The sequence below is a fragment of the Pithys albifrons genome, chromosome 14, assembly GCF_047495875.1.
Source record: "Pithys albifrons albifrons isolate INPA30051 chromosome 14, PitAlb_v1, whole genome shotgun sequence".
NCBI classification, from domain to species: Eukaryota; Metazoa; Chordata; class Aves; order Passeriformes; family Thamnophilidae; genus Pithys; species Pithys albifrons.
Window position 1 is genome coordinate 2,622,640 of NC_092471.1, and position 25,420 is coordinate 2,648,059.

Genomic DNA, 25,420 nt, shown 5'->3' on the forward strand with positions numbered 1-25,420 from the left:
ATAGATGAGATACAACAACACTTACCAAGGATAGAGTGAGTTATTCAAAACCTCACTCTGCAGAGAAGAGTGTGAACTCAGTTTCTCAATCCAACATATTTTGGTTTGGGTTCCTTTGGCAGCATCAGGCAAGCCCTACTGAGAACATAACTTTGCTCTGCAAGGTAATGGAGCAATAACATAATTGTACAATCTTGTGTAACAAATATTGTCCTTAATAATAAACCTTCAGAGTCTTAATTTTTTTAGTTTGTTTCCTCTGCTGTGCTTTAAGGTCCCACAGAACACAAAATCATTTCTATAGTACCAAAACTCCTTTGGGGTGATGGAGCAGTGCTGGCTGCCTTGTCCTACAGTGGCCACTCACTGAAAACTGCCTCTGAAATGAAAAAGTGCTCACCAAATCTGTTCCCCAGGCTGTGTGGAGCTGTGTATTTTAGGGTGAGGGCCTTCTACACTTCAGTATTTTAAGGCACTGTGAAATCTGGAGACATACACGAAGTTCCACTTTCCCTTCAGGCATTAAACCCAAACAGACATCCCAATTTACATAGGAGTGTGTATAAAAAGCTTTTGAGGTAAATTCTATCCCACTGGTTTCAAAGGAACTCTCTGCAAAGAAAAAACCTTCTCTGAAAGTCCTATTTTTGGTTCACCAGCTTGGAAAAGCTGTTGATGTCTTGATGTCTTCTCACAAAACAATTTAAAAAAGACCGTTTCTTGGAAAGAACAAAATAAGGCTAAAATAGCCCAGTCTCTGTTTTACACAGACCAAAAGAAGCTCTTTTGTGCTGCAGTAGGAAACTACAGAAACTGCAGGAACACTCCTCGGGGGAAGGAAAGGTGCTGCAAGAAAAAATGTGGAAACACTGTGGGTTTGCCAGCTCAGGAAGGTTCCCTGTGTGCAGCACATTGCCCTGCTTAATAAAGACATTTCTACACGGGTCAGCACAAAGCAAGCCCCAAGTCATCCCATTGTAATGGAAATAGGAACAACTTCCGGCAAGCTTTGTAGATGTGGGCAGGATTATTGGAGTCATAAATAACAACAGCAAGTAATATATGCAGGTGAGCCCTACCAGGTAATGAAAAGAGCCTCAAACAAAGCCTTTGAATTTTAATGTGGCCAAAGTTCTATACACATCCAGACCTGGGGTGATACTGCACTGGGTCGTGCAGGGAGGAGTTCTGGCTGTGCCAGCTGGGCTAGGAGGAATAAAACTCTGCTTAGATATAAAATAGGAGAGAATAATACTCACTTGGGAAGACCACTAGAAGAAACAATGTCTGTAACATTTACACTGCCATTATTTAAGTTATGTGGGGTTCAGAAGCTCTTGGGAGGCTTGAGGCACAGAGGGTTGAGGAGCCTGGCAGGAGCTGCACCCCATAAGCAGCTTGAGGAGGCAGAGATAAAAATCTGCTTTCAGCTCAAAGGAAGGCTTTGGAGATGGAAGTCAAATGAGAACCAGCTGGTGAGGCTTTGTTTTTGTGATCCTCCCTTTGAAGGCAGAGCCATCGTGCACCTGAGGTTTGGTGGAAGGGGCCTGTCTGCAGTCACTGGTCCAGACAGCCCAGTGCACCCAGTGTGCCCCTGTTAGCCTGATCCAGACAGCCCAGTGCACCCAGTTTGCCCCTGTTAGCCTGATCCAGACAGCCCAGTGCACCCAGTTTGCCCCTGTTAGCCTGATCCAGACAGCCCAGGGCACCCAGTTTGCCCCTGTTAACCTGATCCAGACAGCCCAGTGCACCCACTTGGTCCCTGTTAACCTGATCCAGACAGCCCACAGCACCCAGTTTGCCCCTGTTAACCTGATCAGACAGCCCAGAGCACCCAGTTTGCCCCTGTAAACCTGATCAGACAGCTCAGAGCACCCAGTTTGCCCCTGTTAGCCTGATCAGACAGCCCAGTGCACCCACTGTGTCCCCATATCCCTCTTAACCCTGGGATGGCTGGATCAGGCTGTGCTGACAGTGGGACAACCCCTGGCAGAGATGGACTCAAAGCAGGAAGGTGCCTCTCTCCTCCTCCCAAGGGGCTGTGCCAGCCTGGCTGGAGGGCTCTGCTCTGGCACCAGCTAAAGCTGAGCCACTGACTCAGTTCCAGACACGAGAGCAGATGTCTGGAACTTGCTGTTCGAATCACAAGCACATCCTTGGCTTTTAGAAAGCTGAGCTCTATTCAATGAGACGTTGTGTGTTTACAGCAAAAATGCCTCAGTGGTGGCCACAGCCCCCTCTGTGCAGGTCAGGCTTCATGACTTGTCTTCTGGAGCTACCTGGACAACAAGCTGTGCTTTCTGGGGTCCCCCTGGGGAGAGGGGGTTGAGGGGAGCAGGGAAGGGGAACAACAGAGGAGTCCAGAGCAAAGGTGTGCCTGGGGAAAGGCAGCCAGTGCTGGAGTGTTGGCCCTGTGGCACCTGCAGCCCCATCTGCCACATTCCCATGCCAATCTCAGGCCAGAGAATGCTGAGAGAAGGGATGACAGGTTGTTTTTCATGCTGCCTGATCCTCTGCCCTTCTGGTTCGTGCCTCTGCAATGACAACACACTCCATTTCCCACAAGAAAATAATTAAAAAGTACATAATAGGAATACCTTGAATTGTTTTAGGACAGCAGGAGTTGACTATTTATATTTTAATTAAAAATATAAGAAAACTCCACTGGTTCAGATCAAGACACCACCTACACCTCAAGCAGCAGCAAGTACTAAAGAACCCTCAGTATATTCCAAAAAGTGTCCAAAGAGGAAGAGCCAGTGGGACACTTCTCTCCCAGCACTTTCCCACTCATTAATTATTTTCTACTTGGGGTATTTCCTAAGGACAATATGTTTTTTTCTTACCAGTAACCTTCTTTGCTCAGTCCAGTCCTTGAGCTTGTGGAAACTTCTGGTGCTCGCAAAGCCCTCAGGAATTCCAACAGATCTGCCACTGAGGAACCTCCTTTTGATCCTGACTCCCAGTTCAACAGCCCTCAGTTCTTCCAGGCAACTCCAGCATTTCTCCATTAACTCTTCTCTCTTCTAGGCTAGAAAAGAACAGCCCTATTCAATCATCTACACAGGTATTTTATTGCATACCATGAGGGATTGATGCCCTTTTCATGATCCCCTTTCAGTTCTAACAGACCCCTGAACAGTATTCCAGGTGTGGAAAAATCATGGATTTACACAATGGTTCAATGATGATTACAGTTTTTTGCTTTCTACTACAGCTTCTAATGTTTGATTTGCTTTCTTTGGCTGCCCCTTAGGAAAATAACATTTTGTGGGGGTTGGTCTCTTCTCCCAGGCACTCAGCAATAGGACAAGGGGGCACGATGGGCTCAAGCTCTGCCAGGGGACATTGAAGTTGGAGAGCAGGAGGAAATTCTTTGCAGAGAGAGTGCTCAGGGATTGGAATGGGCTGCCCAGAGAGGGGGTGGATTCCCCATCCCTGGAGGTTTTTAAGGTGAGCTTGGCCGTGGCACTGAGTGCCATGATCTGGTAAAGGGACTGGAGTTGGACCAAGGGTTGGACTTGATGATCTCGGAGGTCTTTTCCAACCCAATGGATTCTGTGATTCTATGGATGTGGCAGTGAGTGAGAATCCACCACGTCTTGATCCAACCCCACTGTGATCACCAGCCCAGGGCACTGAGTGAGAATCCACCACGTCTTGATCCAACCCCACTGTGATCACCAGCCCAGGGCACAGAGTGCCCTGGGCTGGTGATCACAGTGGGATTGGATCAAGGGTTGGACTTGATGATCTCAGAGGTCTTTTCCAACCCAATCCATTCTATGATTCTATGAAATACAGGATTTTACCCGGGGATATGGCTTAGGATAAAATAAAAAGATGATGCTAAACTTTGTTCATGACACTGCAAAAGCCTGAGCAGCCACCAGTGACATTTCTGCTGTGCTGCCAGTTCTGATTTCCAGTTCAGGGGTGCTGATAAAGGGAAGGGCCTGCAGAGCTGTGAACACAGAGAGCAGCAGCTCCTCTGAGCACTCAGATATTTGCAGTTTCACACCCAGAAATTACATTCATTATGACCAAAGAGCAGGAAACAAGTTCAGTTCCAAAGCAACAATTTGCATTTCCCTGTCCTGGACAGACTGCCTGAGGAACAATCCTCTTTACTAAAGGAGATAAAGGAGCTGCAACTGGGACTTCTTTTGGAAAACCAGGCAGGTATTTGGGTGTTTATTTATCTTTGCTGTTACTTGTACATGCCTGAGATGTGTCATACAAACAGCTGGTCTGTCTTTAAAGAAAATCAGAAATCCTTAGGCAATAACACAGAAAAGTGGTTAGAATATAAAATTATCAAAAGCAAGGGAATAAGTTCCTAGCATCTGTAAATAAAATCTACTACAGATTTTATAAACTTTTTCCACCCAAAACCTTACCAAGATGAACAAATGGCTTAGGATTTACTTAATTCCTGATGCATCATCATCTCCACAATTATTCAACTGCTCTAAGATTTCTCTGGTATGGAGGGTGATTGGAATTTAAAATAACAAGTGTAGTGAAGAGACCTGTGGTCAATGTGTGTCCTGGATACACACAGATTAGAACAAAATATCTGAATATTTTTGGCAATCTGGGCACAGAGACTGGAGTGGGGATGGCTGAACCTCCTTCATCCTCCTGGGCCACCAGGAACTACAGTTTTTAACTCCTGCCTGTTGTAGCAGCCAGACAGGCTGACAGTACCTTGTCCCACATTGGGACCTACAGAGTTTCTTTCCTGCACTATATTATTTGGCTCAATATATTCCATATCATCTTTCTGTCATGAAATTTAAGGTTTTTTCCATAGTTCCTCTCCCTTGGAGTGACCTAAATTTTGGTATATTCCTACAATTTATACCTGAAATTTCAATCTGCTGTTTGTAGTTTATGTTCTGTCTCTGTGCAAGCTGGGAAAGTTTCCAGGCTGTGGATGCATTTTCCAAGTTTTTGGTTTTGTTGAAGCAAAACATTGTGCAGAATTTAATTTAAAAAAATTCAATTTGAGTCCTTAAATTAGGACTTTTGAGACAGCTTAAATTTCTAATTTGCCTCTTACTGGGCAGGTAGAAAGAAGGAAACCACCTTGATAATTTTTTCCCCCCTAGATCTGTAGTTACTTCTCTGGGATTTCAGAGCCAGAGCTCATGACAATCCTCCCACATCTGTTTCATCAGCTGATTAAAATGCAGATCTCCGAGGAGGTAACACATTTTTGGGGGCTGGGCGTTCCTCTAACGAGCTCATTATGAAGAGAACGAACAACTTTATGCACCATCAGCAACTTGGCAGCGTAAACATGAAAGAGTTCTGTTCAACAGGACTCGATGTTTGGGCTCCAGAGCTTCCATTTAAGGCTTTTATCACTCATTTGCCCATAAAAGTTCTTGTTATCTTGTACAACCTTTTAGCACAGACAGAATTCAGACAGGAGCCTGATGTGAAGCGATGAATATTTGGGTTCCTGATTGTGTTGTGTGAGTTGTGGTGTGGTTTGGATTTTTTTTTTAAGCCCACAAGCCACCTGACAAGTTTTAACTTATTCTTCCAGAAGTGAGATCCTTGTGCTGATAGGGACAGAACGTGCTGTTACACTTAATTTTATAATGACTCTTTAGCTATTTATTTACTTATTATGTATGTATGTATGTATGTATGTATCTGTTTATTTATTTATTTTTTCAACTTGGAAAAGAGTCAAAAATCAAACTATTTCAGTGAAATAGGTCTTGATTTTAATTTCAGTTTCACAATTAGAGCCATTGCTGGGATTTGGGGGGAAGGCATTTGTATTGTGCCCCAGTTCCACTGTCTGTTCTCACACTTGGGTGCCCCCTGGCAGCAGAGCAGCTGCCCAGTCTGTTTGTCCCTCTGCCCAAACGGGAATTCAGTCATTAATTATACCCCAGCCAAGCCACCCCTGTCCTGGGCTGGTGCCAAAGCAGCCCCTGCCCCGAGCCAGGGGTGTCCTCAGGGTTACAGAGGAGTTTAGGAAGCACAAACATCCATCCTGCAAGACTCTTTCCTGACATGGTAACCTGGGAATGCTGAAGGGATCACGTTGTGGGGTAACACAGCTCACCATGGTGAGTGTTGTCACTGCCCCAAAAGCCTTTCCAGTTTCAAGCTCTCAGTCTGATGACTCTTTTCTCAATACACGGATCTCCTCCTGGCCCAGACAAGCAAGTTCAGGGGGCTGTAAATGGGATTTTAGAGCTGCCCGTGGTGCCAGGGAGGGTAACTCGTTTCTTGGCAGTGAGTTACACTTTGCCCCTTCCCCCTGGCTGGGTCTGTGCACATGGGCTGCATAAAAAGCAGAGAGAGAACAAAGTCCATGGAGCAAGCAGAGATTAAAGAGTCTTGGCTTTCGCTGATTGCCTTCCCCTTCCTCACTCAGAGCAGCTCCACAAAGGAGCAGATTCCCCTCAGCCCTGGCTGTTGGTGTTCCCAGCCAGCACTCTGAGCAGGTTCTTGTGGGACACTGAGGATTTATGGAGGTTTAGAGCTTTACATGTGCACAGTACCAAAATCTCGTGCTGTTATTTCAGTCTGAATTAGGTGGTGCTTTTTTGTTTATATCAGATTATTTCCTCAAACATTTTTCCATTTGATAAAGATGCATTTAAATGCCACCAGACTATGTTTTCTACATTACCTTCTTCACACCCAGGTAATACTTCAGCCTTCCTGCTCTGCTTTCAGTGCCTGCTTCATACATAATTGTTCTTTTGCAACTACTTTTATTTGTGCCTTCTTATATTTGCCAAGAAAACTCTTCACTTGCATAATTTCTCAGATACACACATACTAAAAAGCAAGTTTACCGACACAGGGACATCAAACAAGCCTCTGCCTGATGAACTGCTCTGCATTAGTTCAGTTCTAAAGAATCTGCTTTAACACTCAGTTTCTTTTTTTCCTGAAATAAGGGAATAACACAATCAATCCCTTCCCTCCAAGTGCTCAGCCAGCAGCAGATTCTGGAGTGCCTTGGTGGAACTGCAGAGCACATTTCAGTGTTCCCAGGGACACATTTTCCATCTCAATTTCTCTGATACATGGACAGTGTATTAACCAGCAGTTCAGCTGCTTCTGTTGAGTGAAGGGCTGTGTCAGCCCCTTGTCCTGTCCAGCTGGGCTCTGAGGGTGCTACACAAGTGGCCTGGAGGCAGCTGGAGTTGGCAGTGATGTTTTCATGCACGTTTAGTCATGTCAGTCACTCACCTGCAGGAATTGATACAAGTAGCTCAGAGCTGTCATCAATATCAGTGACTTCCCTGTCATCAATATCAGTGACTTCCCTGTCATCAATATCAGTGACTTCCCTGTCATTGATATCTGTGACTTCCCTCCCTCCTCTTGCTGTTACACCAGTGGACAAGCAGGATCTTCAGTCATGAACAGCTCCAGACTTTAGGGCTAATTAAGAGAGGCTTAAAAGCTTTTAAAGAAGCTCTTTTAGGAGCATAAATCTGTTTGCATAAAATCTCAAAGGCAACAAGAGATATTTGGTAATACCCCTCATGAGAACAGCCCTTCCTTGAGAGGCTGTTGAAGGTGATCAATGTGAGAGGGTTTTACTTTCTTTGCAGTGGAAATTTGCATTTTAATTCCATTGCATTGGTCTCCATGATAATTTATACCACCTGAAAAACAGAATTTATTATTTTAAGGTAAGAATATTGGAACTTTTTAAAAACAGATGGATAAATAAGAGGTGGCAAATGTCAGACACCAGGTGTTTGTCCTTGGGATGGTCTGTGCCATACCTGGCTTTGTTCACTTCTCAGCTATTATTTTACTGCTAAAATTCTGGCTTAAAAATAATAACAGTGACCACTACCACCCTTTAACTGTATCACAAAGGATATTCCCCCACTCTTGCAGCTCAACTTGTTTAAGGATGAAACACTTCACAGCACAGAGCACAGGGTTAAATAAACTCAGTGTAATTAATACACAGAGGCAGGAGCTCTGCAGGCAGTGAGAGTGAAGGGAGAGAACTCTGCTCCTCACAAGCTACTAATTCACAAAGTACTAATTCTGTGGTCAGTGCAATTTCCGCTATCACTTCCAGAACCCAACTTAGTAATTGGCTCATTATTTTAATTGCAAGTCACCTGCCAACCCAACTGATCAGTCAGAAAGACACAGAAGCACCTTCTCCCCATGGCCAAAGCAGAGGGACCACCAGGAGCCTTTCCAAAACTATCCATCAGTCCCCATCTCTCCATCTATCAGTGCTGTTCCTGAGACATGGCTGGCCCTGAGTATCCAGTCTGGAGTTTTAGGAACTGGGAAGAGTTCTGGAAAATCATCAACTATCAATAATAAGTTTTTCTAATGACAGGAGCAGGAGAAAGAATAGTGTCTAAGCAGGAGGACTCGTTCAAACCAGTCCTGCAGGAAGTGTCACGCACCACAGATCAAGGAGAATGCTAATGTGCAATCACTGAGCAGAACAGGAGCCAAAACTTGATAGAAGGCACGTAAGGAATAATGCCACACCATCAGCTTCTCTACACCCACAGTGGCTCTAAATTTATAACCCATCCCTGCCATTGGATGGGATTTAAATGCATTTCCCATCATCAAAGGGTACCATCCAATCTGCTCTAACACGGGACCATATTGGGGCTGAGCAGACCATTCTGTTTGTTAGAAACCCACCAGAATGTGCTGGTATTTATATCTCAGAAAAGCTGTTCAGTAAACACAGCACAAAGACCTCTGATTTCACTGAATGCATAAACACGTGCAAAGAATTTCATTCTGGGATTTTGGACATGACAGAGCTCTCTGTCAAAGGAGCTTCACCACCATTCCCCAGCCCAGGGAATCAAACACCTCCTCACCTGGAAAAACTGTCCTGGCTGCACAGATTAGAACTGCAGAGCTGAAATGACAAACTCTTTGCCTATGGCAGATATTTCGAGGATAAAATGCAGTGCAGCTCCCTGGAGACAATTGGGTGGTTTTATTTCCTCGAATGTCCTGTTTCGAGGGACAGGATTCTGAGGGTGCAAATCTCATCTCTGTCCTTCAGCACTTCTGTGTGCACTGCCATTTGTTGGTCATGGCATGGCAGGGCTGTAAGAATGCCTGCTACAATTCCATTCATACTGTAAAGATCCTTTGTCAGTCAGAAAAGTGAAAGAGAACCACAAAGGCATTGCCAGACCTGCCTCTCTGAGCCACCCAAACTGAGCAGGGGATAAACCAACACAGCAGCAGAATAAAAGCACAGCAGGGGCACAGCTGGTGCTGCCAAGGGAAGGGGAGGAATATAAGCCAAAGAAAATGGGCACACTTCATTTCTTTCCTTAATTCTTTGACAGTGAGGGGTGGAAGGACTTTGAGAGGTCCTGTCACAACGTGTGCTCGTGCCAAGGCTACACCTGAATGTATCTTAAAGTGTGTCAGTCCCTTTCCAGCAACAGCATAACCTCTGTAGATAATCTATTCCATGACTTAACTGTTGTCAGCAGAGTATTTCCCTCAAGCTTATCTTAAACTTCCCTTGCTGCCACTTGAGACCATTATTTCTAGAACTGTTTGTGGTGAACAGAAAGAAAAGTTATTTCCTCTCACAGGCTAAAACTGTAAGACATCGAATTTAATAATCTCAAAAAAATTTCCACTCCAAACCAAACCCAAACAGACTCTCCAGAAATACCTGACAGCACCAGAGAGAGAAATCAGTGTCTTGGCAGGCTCTGGCTCTTTGGGCAAATCACAATGGGAAAGGGCACAGACAGAAGGTTAAAAATCACAGAGTGGTTTGGGGTTGGAAGGGACCTTCAAGATTATCCAGTTCCAATCCCCATGGGCAGGGACACCTTCCACTGTCCCAGGCTGCTCCAAGCCACATCCAACCTTGGACACTGCCAGGGATGGGGCAGCTTCTCTCAAAGGCCAGCAGTGTCAGAATTGCTTTTATAAATGATTACAGAAGAATTTAGGATTTGCTGCAGAGCCTCATTGTCCCAAAAGCTGTGTGTAAAAGTCTTACACTGTGACTCAAACCCACAGCATCACTGTAATGATGATAGTTTGTACTCTGTGTAGCATTTGCAGACACACAATAAAACTTAACATTGAGAATCTTCAGCTTTTCTCCTGAGCTTTACAAATTACAGATTATGTTCTGTGTTCCAGACCTGACTTCTCTCACTGAGATCAATTTTGTGTTTTAATTTCTAGAAGTTACCTTGTTCTGGGATACTCAAAATATGAACAAACTTTGAAAACAAATCTTGAGTCTGAAGTAGCTTTGTCGCTTTGTTTGTCTACAAATACCACAGGGAGTGCCAACTATCACTGAACAAAATACAACACTGGGGGAAAGCGACAGGAATCACACAGAATATTTATACAGGAAAATATAGAAAATGTACAAAATAAAATAGTATTGCATGAAAGTGATCTGGCTAGTTTTAATAAAATATATGTCTATAATTTAGTTCATAATTGAAATATTTATAGGCAGGTCACACTGGAACAGCACAGACCATGCTGGGAAACTTTACAGGGCAGAGCAGAAATGGGAGTATTTCAGAATTACCTTCCCCAAAGCACCGGGAGAGGTACAATAAGTGAGGAGGCAACTTGATGGTGGCTCAGACTCCAAACAACTTTCCTTTGTAACCTTGGTGTTGTTTTGAGTCGATGGCAACAAACACCAGCCTTGTGCAAGCATTTCCCAGAGGGAATCCTGGGTGGAAATCAGGAAGAAGGTGCTTTGCAGGGTGGAGTTAAACTTCAAAGGCAGTGAAATAAAGACCAGTCATCACTACACCTAAGAGCTGTCCTTCTATTGTAATTAAACAGAACATTAATTTCCAAGTGTTATGACATTTAATCAGCTATATAAAAATAATAATAGTAATAAGAATGATAAGCATCATCACCAAAGTCATGAGAACCAGCCAAGATCCCATGGCCAATGTTTCTGAAAGTCTTTCCAGAGCAGAAGGACTGTCCAAAATATTTTCTTGGAACATCTCCTGATAGATTTTGTTCTTTAAGGAGAAACTTTGCAAAGAATCCCACGGTTCCTGCTCACCAAATGAAACAACAACTGTCCTCTGCCATTGTATTGCATCCATTTGTCCCTATCAAGATGTGAAATCATTTTTTTCTTTTTAGTCAGGACACGTTCATGAAAAACTGTCATTTTGCACCATCTTACAGGAGGCAGAGCAAGTAAAGGGCTGGCAAATGATTGATTCATCCCAACTCATAAATAATGTTGCAGCTGCAGCCCCTGAAGAAGATTCTTCTTCCCTTTTATTCTCTGATTTTGACACCATTTTCCTTTCCCACACAAGAAACTGGATTAGATATATCCATTCCTTTCTTCTGTAGCACAGGAATTCCATAAAATGTCCTTCAATAAATGAATGTTTTAAACCCTGTCCCTGAGGACTTTTGAGTAAAACAAAGCAACAAAGATGACAGAAATATAAAAATTTTAAAAAATCAGAAACAAACGAACAAAACCCAAACAATCCAAACCCAAAAACCAGAAAACCCCCAAACCCAACCAAACCCCCCAAAAAGTGCAGGTTTTGAAGATTTGAGGGTAAAAAAACAATGAGAAGTTGGTGGAGCTCAGCAGTTCCCACTGTGGGCTTTGCATCTTTTCTCTCCCTTGTGCACTCCCAGTTCTTCCAGCACGTGGAATAACTGGTTATTTGAGGCCAATTTCTTTTGTTCCCGGGTTTTGGGTGTTTATTTTTCACCAAAGCCACCAGTGCCATCCTTGTTGCTGGATAGAAAAGCCTTCTTGGCTCTTACAAGGAGTCCTTGGAAAATCCAGGTGTCTGTTGTGTTCCAACCATATTCCCTAAGGATGAAAACACAAACAGAGAAGAATCATCAAAAGAAATCATGAGCTTTGCATGCAGAGATACAGTGAAAGCCACTGCCTGAGTGCCAGGAATGGCAGAAATTTCTCCCTGCCGTGGAGAAAATTCCCTCTCAGGATGAAGCAAAGGAATGCAGGCAGGAGGAGCCGCCAGGATCTCCCAGCCTGGTCCTTGTCATCAACCAAAAATGCTGCTGCACATTCCCCACGCGTGGCCATCCCTCCCTGGCACACCTGGCACAGCCCCCGGGTCTCAGCAGGCACTGGCAGGAGGGAGGTGCTTTCCCAAAAAAATGACTTTTACAATGATTTTAAAGAACAGCCAATTAACCTCCTTTCACAGATTCTTCCCAGATAGTGACAGGAAGGAATTTTCCAGTGAATTTGGGCTTATCTTCCAGGCTCCTAATTTGGCACAACAATCACTCCCAACCTCTTCCTAACAACCCCCAATTAATGACATTTTTCGTGCCTTCTCCAGCCCAAGGGAGCCCAGCAGCAGGAGCATTCCCTGCATGGAATGTGCTGTTTCCCACACTCTGCATTGCTGCTGTATTTGTTATTTAGAACAAACCCAGCTTGTCCCTGGAACGGTGCCTATAGAAACTCCTGCTGTAATGGCTTTGTATGGGCTGTAATTACAGACAAGCTGCAACCTGTCCCCAGCCCCTGCATTATCAAACACATAAACCAGTCCCTGCATTAACTATTCCATCTGATAAATTCCCTTTTTTCAGCAGTTAATGCCAGGGAAATTAAAACAACACAGGTTGCAGTTTTGAGCTGCAGTAGAACAGAAATTTAAAATATTCCAAGGCAGTAAAAGGTCATTTAAAACCACTGACTATTCCCTGGTGCAGCAGGGATGTCGAGGCACTGGGGCTGAAGATTAGGCCAAGATTAGTTAATGTCAGGCATTTGCATTTGAAAATACTTGTCAAAAACCACAAAGAAGATGCAGGAACAACCGTGGCCCTCACCTGCCAAGGGAGTCCCAGCACTGCAGCAGCTGAGCCTGTGTACACAAATATAAATTGTACAATTTGGTTACAATCCTGGCAAACAACAGGTCATTATAGGTTTTAATCTAAGTGCTGTGTCAAGATAAATAACCAGGACAGTCTCAGTACCTGCAGGCAGAAAAATCTTTACAGAAATAACATTTCATTTAAATAGAAGAGTGGAGCTGAAAGGTTTAATTATTAGAATGAGAAAGGTTTAGTTACTAGAGTTACTTTGATGTGCTTTGCAAACAGACTTTAGTACCATTTCATACCAAATGTTTGATATTTTTCTGACAGCAAACATCTAAACAAGGATTTTCTCAGTAAAAATGTTAAATACATGCCAGCAGTTTTCTGTTCATTCTTTTAGTCAAGGCAGCAAGTTATCAAGAATTTGTAAGTCATTGAACTACTTGTGAATACTTTGAATGCCACCTATTAAATCTCTTTCATATGTGATGTCAGACAGATTTATAACACCCTGTGCAGTACCATCTGATCTGCTCCTGTGCCACTGCAGAACCTGTGGCTGTGCCTGCCCCAGAACAGCTCAGAGAAAAGGGTTCTGGGGGTGCCTTTGGGTTTTCATTCCCTGTGGAGCTGAGCCAGAGGATGAGTGTGAACCCCCGAGGTGGAGAGGGGCAGGCAGGGCAGGGGCTGGGGCTGCACTTTGCCATTTCAGATTGGTTTTCTTCACAACTCTTCTGGGTGAAATCCCAACCTAAAAGATGAACTTTGCAGTTATGGCCAAAGGAACAGCAGCACAGCTGGTCCCATGAAATGAGGTGCAGGTGGCACAGACTTGCAGCAGCAACATTCCAAAATTTGGGAGAAAAGCTGCACAATGTTCACTGTCAACTCACCCAGGGCACTCCTGCAGATGTGGGGAAAAGAATTCTGTTCTCTCCCATCTCACCATTTCCCAGCTGTAACTCCAGAAATATTTGTCTGTATGAATTAAAAAAAAAATTTTTGTCTAGTCTTGCTCTACACTTACAATCAAGTGCAAGAAATAATCACACAGGATTTCCATATGGAGTTCCCAGAGTGTTTTGTGTTTCCTGTTACACCATGACACTATTGAAGATTATACAAGAAGTTAATGCATGTTGGCATCTTGTACTGCCTGATACAGGGGAAGGAGGAGGAAGGAAAGGAAAGGCTCCTTCCTGAGCTCACTGTCATTCCAAGGACATGCCTCACATTTGATTTTCCATGAAGGAATTCCAAAGGAATTGCACAGTAGTACCTCAGTTCTGAGCTCCTACAGCTCCAGCTCTTTCCAAACTCTGCAGACTCACAAAAGCTCCACAATGTTTTAGTCAGGAAAACACCCCCATCATACACCTCACTTTTTGAAGTGAAAACTTTCTGGGGTTCCTTTGAGGGAAGTCTGTCTTGCATTTTAATACCAATGACATTTGAACTAACACAAGAACTATAATGTGTGTCATTTCACTGGAGAATGTTACTTAATTACAAACATATCCAATTATCTCTTAATGGCAGGAATTTCTGTTTATGAGCAGCTAATGCTGCAGATGTTAAGACATCTAGATTTATTCTAAACATTGCTAACACCTCAATATGGGAAGTGTTGTGAGCCAGTGCTACTCAAAGCCCCTGTCTGAGCTGGGGAGTGGGACAGAAGCATCACTGCAATGGTGAGACTGAAGCTGCTCAGCTGATGGGAAACGTCTTTGTGTGGGATCAGGTTTTTGCTCTCAGGTTCTGTAGGAACTGTAGGTCATTCAAGGTGAAACCTTCCCATCTCTGCCTGCTCTGTATTCCAAAGTGCAGAATTCCAGGTCCTAATGGCAAACAATCCCTCGTTACATATCAGGCTCCAGGCAAAGCTGATCCCAGCCCACCACAGAGGCCTCACTTGGGGGACTTTGGATGTGCCTGTTCTGTGATGTGTAAATATGTAAACATCAAGGTATGTATGTGGAAATGTGAACGTCTAAAATGGCTTGGGCAAATTATTTTCTGCAATACTCCTTTCTCCCCATCAGAACACTGAGCAGAGAACACTGAGCAGGGAACACAGAGCAGGGAACACAGAGCAGGGAACACAGAGCAGTGAGCAGGGAACACAGAGCAGGGAACACTGAGCAGAGAACACTGAGAAGGGAACACTGAGCAGGGAACACTGAGCAGTGAGCAGGGAACACAGAGCAGGGAACACTGAGCAGAGAACACTGAGAAGGGAACACTGAGCAGAGAACACTGAGCAGGGAACACTGAGCAGGGAACACTGAGCAGGGAACACTGAGCGGGGAACACTGAGCAGGGAACACAGAGCTGTGAAAACTGAGCAGGGAACACTGAGCAGAGAACACTGAGCGGGGAACACTGAGCAGGGAACACTGAGCGGGGAACACTGAGCAGGGAACACTGAGCAGGGAACACTGAGCAGGGAACACTGAGCAGGGAACACAGAGCAGGGAACACAGAGCGGGGAACACTGAGCAGAGAACACTGAGCAGGGAACACTGAGCAGTGAGCAGGGAACACTGAGCAGGGAACACAGAGCAGGGAACACTGAGCAGGGAACACTGAGCAGGGAACACAGAGCAGGGAACACAGAGCGGGGAACACTGAGCAGAGAACACTGAGCAGGGAACACTGAGCAGTGAGCAGGGAACACTGAGCAGGGAACACAGAGCAGGGAACACTGAGCAGAGAACACTGAGCGGGGAACACTGAGCGGGGAACACTGAGCGGGGAACACTGAGCGGGGAACACTGAGCAGTGAACACTGAGCAGGGAACACTGAGCAGGGAACACAGAGCAGGGAACACAGAGCGGGGAACACTGAGCAGAGAACACTGAGCAGGGAACACTGAGCAGTGAGCAGGGAACACTGAGCAGGGAACACAGAGCAGGGAACACTGAGCAGAGAACACTGAGCGGGGAACACTGAGCGGGGAACACTGAGCGGGGAACACTGAGCGGGGAACACTGAGCAGTGAACACTGAGCAGGGAACACAGAGCAGTGAACACCGAGCAGGGACCACTGAGCGGGGAACACTGAGCGGGGAACACTGAGCAGGGAACACTGAGCGGGGAACACTGAGCAGGGAACACTGAGCACCTGCCCTGGAGTTCAGGGAATCACTCCCCTCAGAAAATTCAAGTGAAGAGTTTTTCCCATTCTCCTTCACAGTGACAACTACATTTCACCAATCCAGGGCAGACAGGGAACTCTTTCTGCTCAGTCTCGATGCCACAGCTACAAATGTGGAGTTCTCCTGTACAGCCAGAGCAATGGGCTCTAATCCCAGCTGAGATTTGCAGGACAGGAACACCAAACCAACCAAAAACTCATCTCCCACCTTCTTGCAGCTCAGCAGTGCCAAACCATCCTGAGTTTTTGTGACCATTTTGCCTTTGTGAAGGCACATTCAGAGAGGTCAGTGAAGATAATTCTGCATATGGAGAGCTGTTGGTTTGAGTCAACCAATTTTATAATTATGTGTTCCTCTTCAGGTGGAATTTTGGCTGTTATTTTCTTTGATATCTTTATGACTCATGCTTCAGTTGAGCAAAGCAAGCTTCAGTTTGCTAATGCAAGTGTGTACAAATTTGAAACTGGTTAGGTTGGGTGTGTCTGCCTACAGAAACACACATTTTCTTCCAGTTTTCAATAAGTGTTACTGGTGCAAAATTATCTGGCTACATCTTAGTTGAATTTAAGTATTTCATAGTTTGAATACCATTCTTTAAAAGTTAATTCAACTGGGTAATTGCTGAGGTTCAGAGCAGGAAAGCTGCATTAATTATGGAAACACCAGTGAGTGAGTAAGAAGCCATTTACCTTGATCAGGTCATGGGGTTATACAACCAGTTGGCATCACTTCACTTCTGTTGGATATGCAGGCCCACTTTCCTCCCACAGCCTATGGAAAGCAGGGGACAAATGAAATACTTTTCATTTGAGAAAATGAAGAAATTATTCTTTTTGTTTCCCCCCAGGCTGTAACTCCTTGTTTGCAAAGTTCAGAGAGAACCTGCTCCCTCTTTACCATTCTGCAAAGACAGGGGAGCACAGCCCACAGCTCATTCCTGTGCTGATGGGGAACATTTCCAGCATCATTTCCAGGGATTCATAGTCCATCTTATGTAGATGTCATAGTACAAGTTAGACAAACTCCTGAAAAAATACAGTTTACATTTAAATGTAGGTGACTCTCCCCAGTGCATTTCCTGGTGCTACAGAAGTCCTGATTTATCACACACTTGCAGCATCTTGTGAGAGAAAAACAAGGCTTACAAATCAATATTTTAATGTACTAATTTACTACTTTGCAATATACTTTGTTTATTATTTGTAAATGTATAAATATGTGGAAATTAATTGCAACATTTGCTTTCTCAAAATAAATATGTTTTTTCCTCTACCAATCCAAATGTTTCCAAAGAACTGAGTGATTAATATCGTCTCTAAAACTGTGATTATGTCAATAAACAGAAAGCAAGATATTGGACTAAGTATGACTCCAACTGTGAGTGATTTATGGTGATAAAAATACACAGATGCCATCTGTACCAACAGAAGAACACTCATCACAAATTTGTCTTCTGGTGACACTTCCCTCTCATTTATACTGCAACGAGCACAATTCCCTTTCCAATGGCACTGACAGCAAAATATGGCCACTTTTCACATCAATAACCCAACAGTGGGAGAAATGCACTGAGAACCATGAATTAAGCTGCTTACTGGGCTGGCTCAAGGCCTCCAGGATGGGTCACTGGGTGCCCACCCAGCACTGAGCTCAGACCTGCTGTGCCCACTCAGGGGCTCCTCCACACCAAGAGGGGTTTGGGTGTTACAGCCTGTGCCTCTCACAGAGAAATCAAAACAAAAAGATACCTCACCCCAAACAGGCCAAGCTTTGGTTCAGGACCCAGCCTAGGTCATTAGTCTGACTTCATCATGCTTGGCAGCACCTTTGCCAGCTCAGCATTGGCCAGAGGGCCAGGGCAGGAGCAGGGAGAGCAGGGCAGGAGCTGGGAGAGCAGGGCAGGAGCAGGGAAAGCAGGGAGAGCAGGGCAGGAGCAGGGAAAGCAGGGAGAGCAGGGCAGGAGCAGGGAGAGCAGGGCAGGAGCAGGGAGAGCAGGGCAGGAGCAGGGAGAGCAGGGCAGGAGCAGGGAGAGCAGGGCAGGAGCAGGGAGAGCAGGGCAGGAGCAGGGAGAGCAGGGCAGGAGCAGGGAAAGCAGGGAGAGCAGGGCAGGAGCAGGGAGAGCAGGGCAGGAGCAGGGAGAGCAGGGCAGGAGCAGGGAGAGCAGGGCAGGAGCAGGGAGAGCAGGGCAGGAGCAGGGAAAGCAGGGAGAGCAGGGCAGGAGCAGGGAGAGCAGGGCAGGAGCTGGGAGAGCAGGGCAGGAGCAGGGAGAGCAGGGAGAGCAGGGCAGGAGCAGGGAGAGCAGGGCAGGAGCAGGGAGAGCAGGGCAGGAGCAGGGAGAGCAGGGCAGGAGCAGGGAGAGCAGGGCAGGAGCAGGGCAGGAGCTGGGAGAGCAGGGCAGGAGCAGGGAGAGCAGGGCAGGAGCTGGGAGAGCAGGACAGGAGCAGGGAGAGCAGGGCAGGAGCAGGGCAGGAGCAGGGCAGGAGCAGGGCAGGAGCAGGGAGAGCTGGGCAGGAGCAGGGCAGGAGCAGGGCAGGAGCAGGGCAGGAGCAGGGCAGGAGCAGGGAGAGCTGGGCAGGAGCAGGGCAGGAGCAGGGCAGGAGCAGGGCAGGAGCAGGGAGAGCTGGGCAGGAGCAGGGCAGGAGCAGGGCAGGAGCAGGGCAGGAGCAGGGAGAGCTGGGCAGGAGCAGGGCAGGAGCAGGGCAGGAGCAGGGCAGGAGCTGGGAGAGCAGGGCAGGAGCAGGGCAGGAGCAGGGAGAGCAGGGAGAGCTGGGCAGGAGCAGGGCAGGAGCAGGGAGAGCAGGGCAGGAGCTGGGAGAGCAGGGCAGGAGCTGGGAGAGCAGGGCAGGAGCAGGGCAGGAGCAGGGAGGGCAGGGCAGGAGCAGGGAGAGCAGGGCAGGAGCAGGGAGAGCAGGGCAGGAGCAGGGCAGGAGCAGGGAGAGCAGGGGAGGAACAGGGAGAGTAGGGCAGGAGCTGGGAGAGCAGGGCAGGAGCAGGGAGAGCAGGGAGAGCAGGGCAGGAATAGGGCAGGAACAGAGAGAGCAGGGCAGGAGAAGGGCAGGAGCAGGGAGAGCAGGATCAAAAGAAAAGGGGAACTGAAATGAAATCTGCACAGGGAGAGCTCTCATTAGCAGCAGTTGAGGAAACAAAGGCGGAACATCCAAAGCAGCATTAAATTCCAACCATGCCCCAGATTCTGCCAGTCTGAGCCTGGCCAGGGGTCACCAGCAGCATCTCCCACCGAGTGCCACAACCCGTGGCAGGGGCAGGAGGCAGGGGCAGTCCCTGCTGGGTGCCCTGGAGATGCACAGCCCTAGCTGTGCCACCTCTGCCTCCCATCTCAGCTCTGCCCATCTCTGGGTGTCCTGGGGAATGGAAACAACACACCCACAGCCTCTCAAAAATTGCTGTTACTCGCAGTGCCCTTACAGTACCCCTGCCTCGGGTTCTATGGAAAGTAAAGCTGCATTTATTTCTGATTTCTGTGCTGCCACCCCCACTCCTGTCAGTGCTCCAGCCCTGCAACATTGCCTTTGTATCAGAAAGCTGACAGATTCAGCTCCTGAACACTTCAAGCGAGGTTTCTCGTTGAAATTTGGGAAAACAGAACAGCTGTCACTCAAACATACTTTGGAAGTAGCCAGCCTGTTCACTTTCAAATGTTCATTGCCCCAAAATCAACACTCAAGTGACGTGTCCTACTGACATGTCCTAAACCCACACTGGAGCTGACAGACATGTGGACAAACATGTGGCACAGCCCAGGGTCCCACAGCTCTCACACATCTGACCTCAGGGATATGGTTCTTTCCTCACTGTTTTAAACTGTGCACAGCTTTGGGTCCTGTGGCCACTCTCAGTCAGGTTATGAATGTCCCATCTCGGATGGAGCCTGAGGATCATTCCACCTGAAGCAATTCCTGCCCAGGCACAGGGCAGGAATGGATGAGCAGCAGCTGCACAAACTGAGGGGCTGAGGCTGCTTGTTCCACACAGATTTGGTGTCTCTGGTGTCCCTCAGGACCATTCTAGGATGCTCAACTCAAATCCATGGTATTTTCCCTCCTTAATCAAAGCCTCCCCTCACCAGCTGGGCAGGGAGGATTTTTGTCCAGGAACTCCCTCATTCATGATTTGACATCACTGTGAAGTCCTCACTAAATCTTCTAAAATGAAGTGCCACACAAAATCCCATTTATCAAGGACAGTTAAAACTCAGCTTTAATAACTTCTCCTGTAAGAAATCAAACAATTTTTAGGTTCCAAGGAACTATCACAGAAATGAAAATCACATTTACTGTGCTACACACCAGACAACCCCCAGCAGTTTCATTTCCATCATTTCAGCCTTGCTGAATTCCAGGGGGTGGATTTTGAATTCCAACTTTGATGCTGCTCTGTTCATTAGCAGGTTTTCCATACCAGCCAAATTCCACTTATATTCCAGCAAGACATGCAAAAGTGGCTGATCTGAAACTATTTTCCTTAATGACATTTTCTTTCTGGATGCAAATAAAACCCCTGTCAAAGGTGTATCTGTATAATGCAATTACATGGCTGGGTAGGAGTAGGCACAATAACTACAAGCCTAAATTAAATAACTGCACATGAAAATTCCATGAAAATAGAGTCCTGGTCTCTAATACTCCGTGTTCACCTGTCAGCAACCACCATTAGGGGCATTAGTCTGCTGGTTTGTGAGTCAAAATAGTGCAATGTTCCTTCTAAAGCAGAGAGAGTTCACTCTTAGCCTGACTGACTGTGGATTTTTGATGATGTTAATGGTAAAAAAACCCACCAAGCAGTAGAAACTTCTCTATAAATGTGCCTATGTACATGTTCTAGTGATTAAGGAAAAGTTGCAATTTTTTATGCTGTCTATGCTGCAAAATGGTTTAATCTGAACCTTTTAGTCCCTTGAGAAAAGTGATGGAAGATTCCTTCAGGTATCTGCACTCATCAATAGCCCCATCCTGAGAACAACACAGCAGGAAGGAATTTAAAATGTGAGAAAGACTGGGAAAAACCCTAATTTTACATTATTGGTTATCAATCTGCAGAGATAAACTCCATCCATGTACCAACAGCTTCCACACTTCCATAGCCCCAAATTAACGGGAGAACATGCCCTGAACAGCTTTGTGTTCAGGGCTGGGTTGCACAGGGCTCTGAGCACCCTGGGCCAGTGGGAGGGGTCCCTGCCTGGGGCAGGGGGTGGGACAGGGTGGCCTTTAGGGGTCCCTTCCAACCCAAACCAGTCTGGGATTCTGGGATTCCTTACAGGAAAGAACAGATGTGAAAACAAATGTCCCGCTGCAATTTGCATATAAAACAACTCAGAGGGTGAAGAGTAAACAAGGCTAAAAGAGAGTCTGTTTCTGTCCTCTAAAAAGCAAAACAAAGGTAATAATTTGCCAATCTGTACAATCCCACTCTAGTACTCACTGTGGGTAGGGAATTCTGGGCTGTTATCAGAAGATTTTCTGCTGGTCCCAAACTCTGTGCCCATTTTACATCCCTCTGTACCACTCCTTATACTTCACACCTCCTGCAGCCTCCAGCAGTGCCACTCTCCCTGCTCTGTTTGAAATGTCACAATTTCCACTTAATTGAAAGAAAAATGTGGAATCAAAGGCACTGCATGGGAGTGATGGTGGCATATGGTGGTCCTGGTGTGGAGCCAGCACAGGGACAGGGACAGGGACAGGGACAGGGACAGGGACAGGGACAGGGACAGGGACAATCAGCCCCTCCAAAGCCCCCCAGCAGGGACAGGGGCTCTGGGGTGGGGGCAGGAGCCCAGGCTTCAAACACCAGTCACTGAGCACACCAGGCAGCAGGGATTGTTCCCCCGGTTTACACATGAGGTGGCTGGGAGGGTGGATGGGAACCTTTTGGAAGCAGCTGGGAAGGAATCCCTAAGTCTGGTGTGACAACAGCCATTTCCATCCCCTGGCAGAACAAACCCCCTCCCACCCTGTGGCTGTGGCTGTGCAGGGAGTGCCGACACTTCCAGTGCCACCACCAGTTCCCTGGAAATACCTGCCTGATCACCAGCTGTGATTCTGGGAATGTTTGGCTCAGGTTTCCTGGATTTATTTTCTGGGAATGTTTGGCTCAGGTTTCCTGGATTTATTTTCTGGGAATGTTTGGCTCAGGGGGATCTGTCTCTGTCCCTGTGTTTCTGTTGGCAGTGAGACCACACACCTTTCAAGAAGATGATGCCGTTTCCCTCGTGGTTCCATGAAAACAAACCTGTTAGGAAATACAGAGGGAAGGTGAGAGGAATGTGGATCTGAATATGGAAGTGGGTGATAATATATTCAATGAAGGGTCCTCCTGTGTGGGAAATCCACAGAGCAAATGGCCCCAAAGGCACAGAGGGACGGGGCAGGTGGGAGAGGATGAGCCTGAGCCCTGAAACAAGGAGTGCCCAAAAGAGAACCATGTGCAGAGTAATGCAGGGAGGCTGCAAGAGAGAACAGTGTGGGCAGGATAGGGGGAAAGGAATGGACAATGAATGAACAAGGAAGCAGCAGAGGACAGCAATAAGGAAAGGAAGGAGTTGCAGCCCAGTACAGCCTGATTTGGGTGAGGACACAGAAGCCTGCCCTAAGAAGCCACAAGGAGGCCAGATTTTGGAATTATGTTTTAAAAAATTAATCTGACCCTTAAAAGTAAATTTTAAAAATGATCACAATGATCACATTTCCCCCGACACTTAAAATGCATAACACAGCCAAAATTACTTTCATTAAAATACATCCCTTCGAGCCAACCTTAGTGGGATTATTTGAATTTAGACCCAGAATCGTCTGCCCTTGAATGGTACAAACCCTTCCAAGTGGCTGAATGGGCACATTCACACTCAGTCCTGGAGAATATCCTGAGTCTCTTGGCCATTTCCATCACTCTTTCACCCCTGTTTTCAGACTCGCAGCGTCTGAAGCGCTGGAAGGGCTGTTGGAGTCAGAGATGCTCAAATCGGAGGAAAAACCTGATTTTCGGGAGTGACGTCGGAGCCGCCGCTGGTGGGAAAGTGAGAGAACAGCTCTCTCTGCTGGTGCTTTCCTGGAAAAATAGCGCTGGAGGAGCTCTGGATCCAAGCTGGAAGCAGCGATGCTTTGGGGATAACACACCACATCCCAAACTCCAAGGACTGAGCTGCAGAACCGACCCGATCTCTGCGGTCGGGGCAGCAGAACCTGCCCCAGGCACCCGAGCGTCCTGTCCTTGTTTCCAGCAGCAAATCCTGCAGGAAAAAGCCAAAGGAACCAGTCAATGTGTTCTCTCCTCATCCTGAAAGTTCTTCCTTTGGTGAACAAGTAGAGCCTTTTACTCCTAAAGCCCCATGCTGATAATTAACTGATTTTTAACTGAAACGGTGAATGATCCTCCTTCTTTATTATTTACTTTCAGTCCCTTCTTTATTACACCAACCAGTATCCCACTGGTTCAGCTGGATTAGAAATTCACCACCAACACTAATTTAAAATAAATTCTGAAAAAACATCCACACATTCTTGATGTCTTTTCCAAATCCAAGTTGAGCCCAGCTCGAATTCCTCTTTCCTTGTCTGCCCCTGTGCTTTGGTGGCTGCAGAAGCCCCTGATGCAGCTGCAAAAGGACAAGGCACGAGCCAAGTGTGCAGAAAGTTCCTGCAATAAAGGATCAAACTGTAAGAGGTTAATAAACAACTATGGTACAAATTAATTATTAGTCTTTTCTGCAATTAGGACTATGTATCTTATTATTTTTCACACTTGAAATTATGTTATACCTTACAATTCAAGTGTGAAAAAGAAAGTATTACATAAACACCCAAAGTAAGGCTCTGCCACCCCCCTTGGTTTTATACTCTAACATAAACTCCTGTACCTACTGGTAACAATTATTACAAGTTATTCTCTTGTATGAGTTTTCTCTTTTTTAAGACATGATGGTGAGGGTTTAAATGTTTAGAAGTTATTTCATTTTGCATTTAATTTTATTTTGGAATCACAACCTTGGGCATGAGCTCAGAGAAGTTCAGGCTTTTTGTTTTGGATAGCACAAGGAATCTCATTTTCTGTCAAAAACCAGCCTGGAAAACATGGAAGTGCCACATATGCAGAGTTCTTTTTCTCTTTAAGGGAGATTTTTCCCCCAGTGTGTTCATCTGCAGTGTCTGTGACCCCCAGTTGTGGGTTCTGGAAGGGCAGAGCTTGGTCAGATGCAGAAATGGCATTAAAATGCTCTCAGCTGCCCATGTGCAGGCAGGTTGGCTTTTGCTGGGCTCAGCATTCCCAAAAGGATTCTAAAAAGCAAGCAAAAAGAAATCGGATTTGTGCTGTACCTTCAGGGCCAGAAGATGACTCTCTGAAAGGAGCACCAGCAGCAGGGATGGAGGCAGCTCTCAGCACAATTTTCTGCTCCAAATAAGCAACACTCCAGCTCTGGATGGCTGGAAGGATTCCTGCGTTGTGGATTTTTAAAAAGTGACTGAGAACAGGAGCTCAGCAGCTGAACTTTAACTGAATCTGCAGTGGCATTGCAGAGTGAGAATAATTTATAACTGAGCTGTGGGCTGGAGAAGGTAAAGGTTAAACTTGGTAGCAATTTTCAATATTGTGTCTGGCCCAACTACTTTTTGGTGTGATATCCATAAATTCCGTGATTTTAAGAACTGTGCCAAGGATTTCTCTTTACTATTAAGCTCCTCCATGGATATGGGACACTTGCACAATGAACTTACTATTGTGGCCAACACTGTGACAGAGACTTTGTTGATATTATGTGGCCTAATCCTTTGTTAATTTTGCAGAAAAGAAGAAATTAGGGAAAAGAAAAAGAGGGTTTCCTTCTTAAGCTTTTGATTTCCTTGTTATAATCAAGCTTTTAAAAAGTGACTTCAGTAAATGGGATTATAAACCAAATAAACTCACTTTAACAAAGCCCTGGTTTGAGCACATGATCAAATGTGGAATAATTTCATCAAATGAAATGGTGACTTCACTGATTCCAGATTTATTTTTCTATAGGGCTTTCATGCTTATGTGAACTAAACATATTGCTTAATACATTTTCTTTTAATATAAAACCATGGCAATATTCTTAACAATGTTGGCATGCAAGCATTCATAATAAAGTATTAGTTTTTACTCTTACATGTAGCATATAAGGAACAAAAATAGTGCAATTTTGTGCCCCTATTTCCACATTTATAGGATTTATTAAGGCTGTAATTATCAAACCCTCAAATTTTCAGTGGTCATTAATCTGAGGAATGAGAGCTCTCATTGCCTCCAGATACCACACAGAGAAATGTTGATTTGGTGGCATCTATAAAGAGAATTTGGAGTTATTTCTAAATGTCACCATTGTGCAAAACTCGCATGTCTGCAAATAAAAGTTTGCTCTGTCCTATTACAA

General features: G+C 45.8%; 1 long non-coding RNA gene across 1 annotated transcript; it reads right to left on the reverse strand.

Moving 5' to 3' along the window:
• Positions 1–10,799: 10,799 nt before the first annotated feature.
• LOC139678546 (uncharacterized) lies at positions 10,800–16,801 on the reverse strand. Its single transcript, XR_011699049.1, has 4 exons — positions 16,701–16,801; positions 13,743–13,827; positions 12,856–12,890; positions 10,800–11,854 (listed from the first exon to the last, which is right to left on the reverse strand). It is a non-coding gene; the product is annotated as an uncharacterized lncRNA (long non-coding RNA).
• Between the last annotated feature and the right edge of the window lie 8,619 nt (positions 16,802–25,420).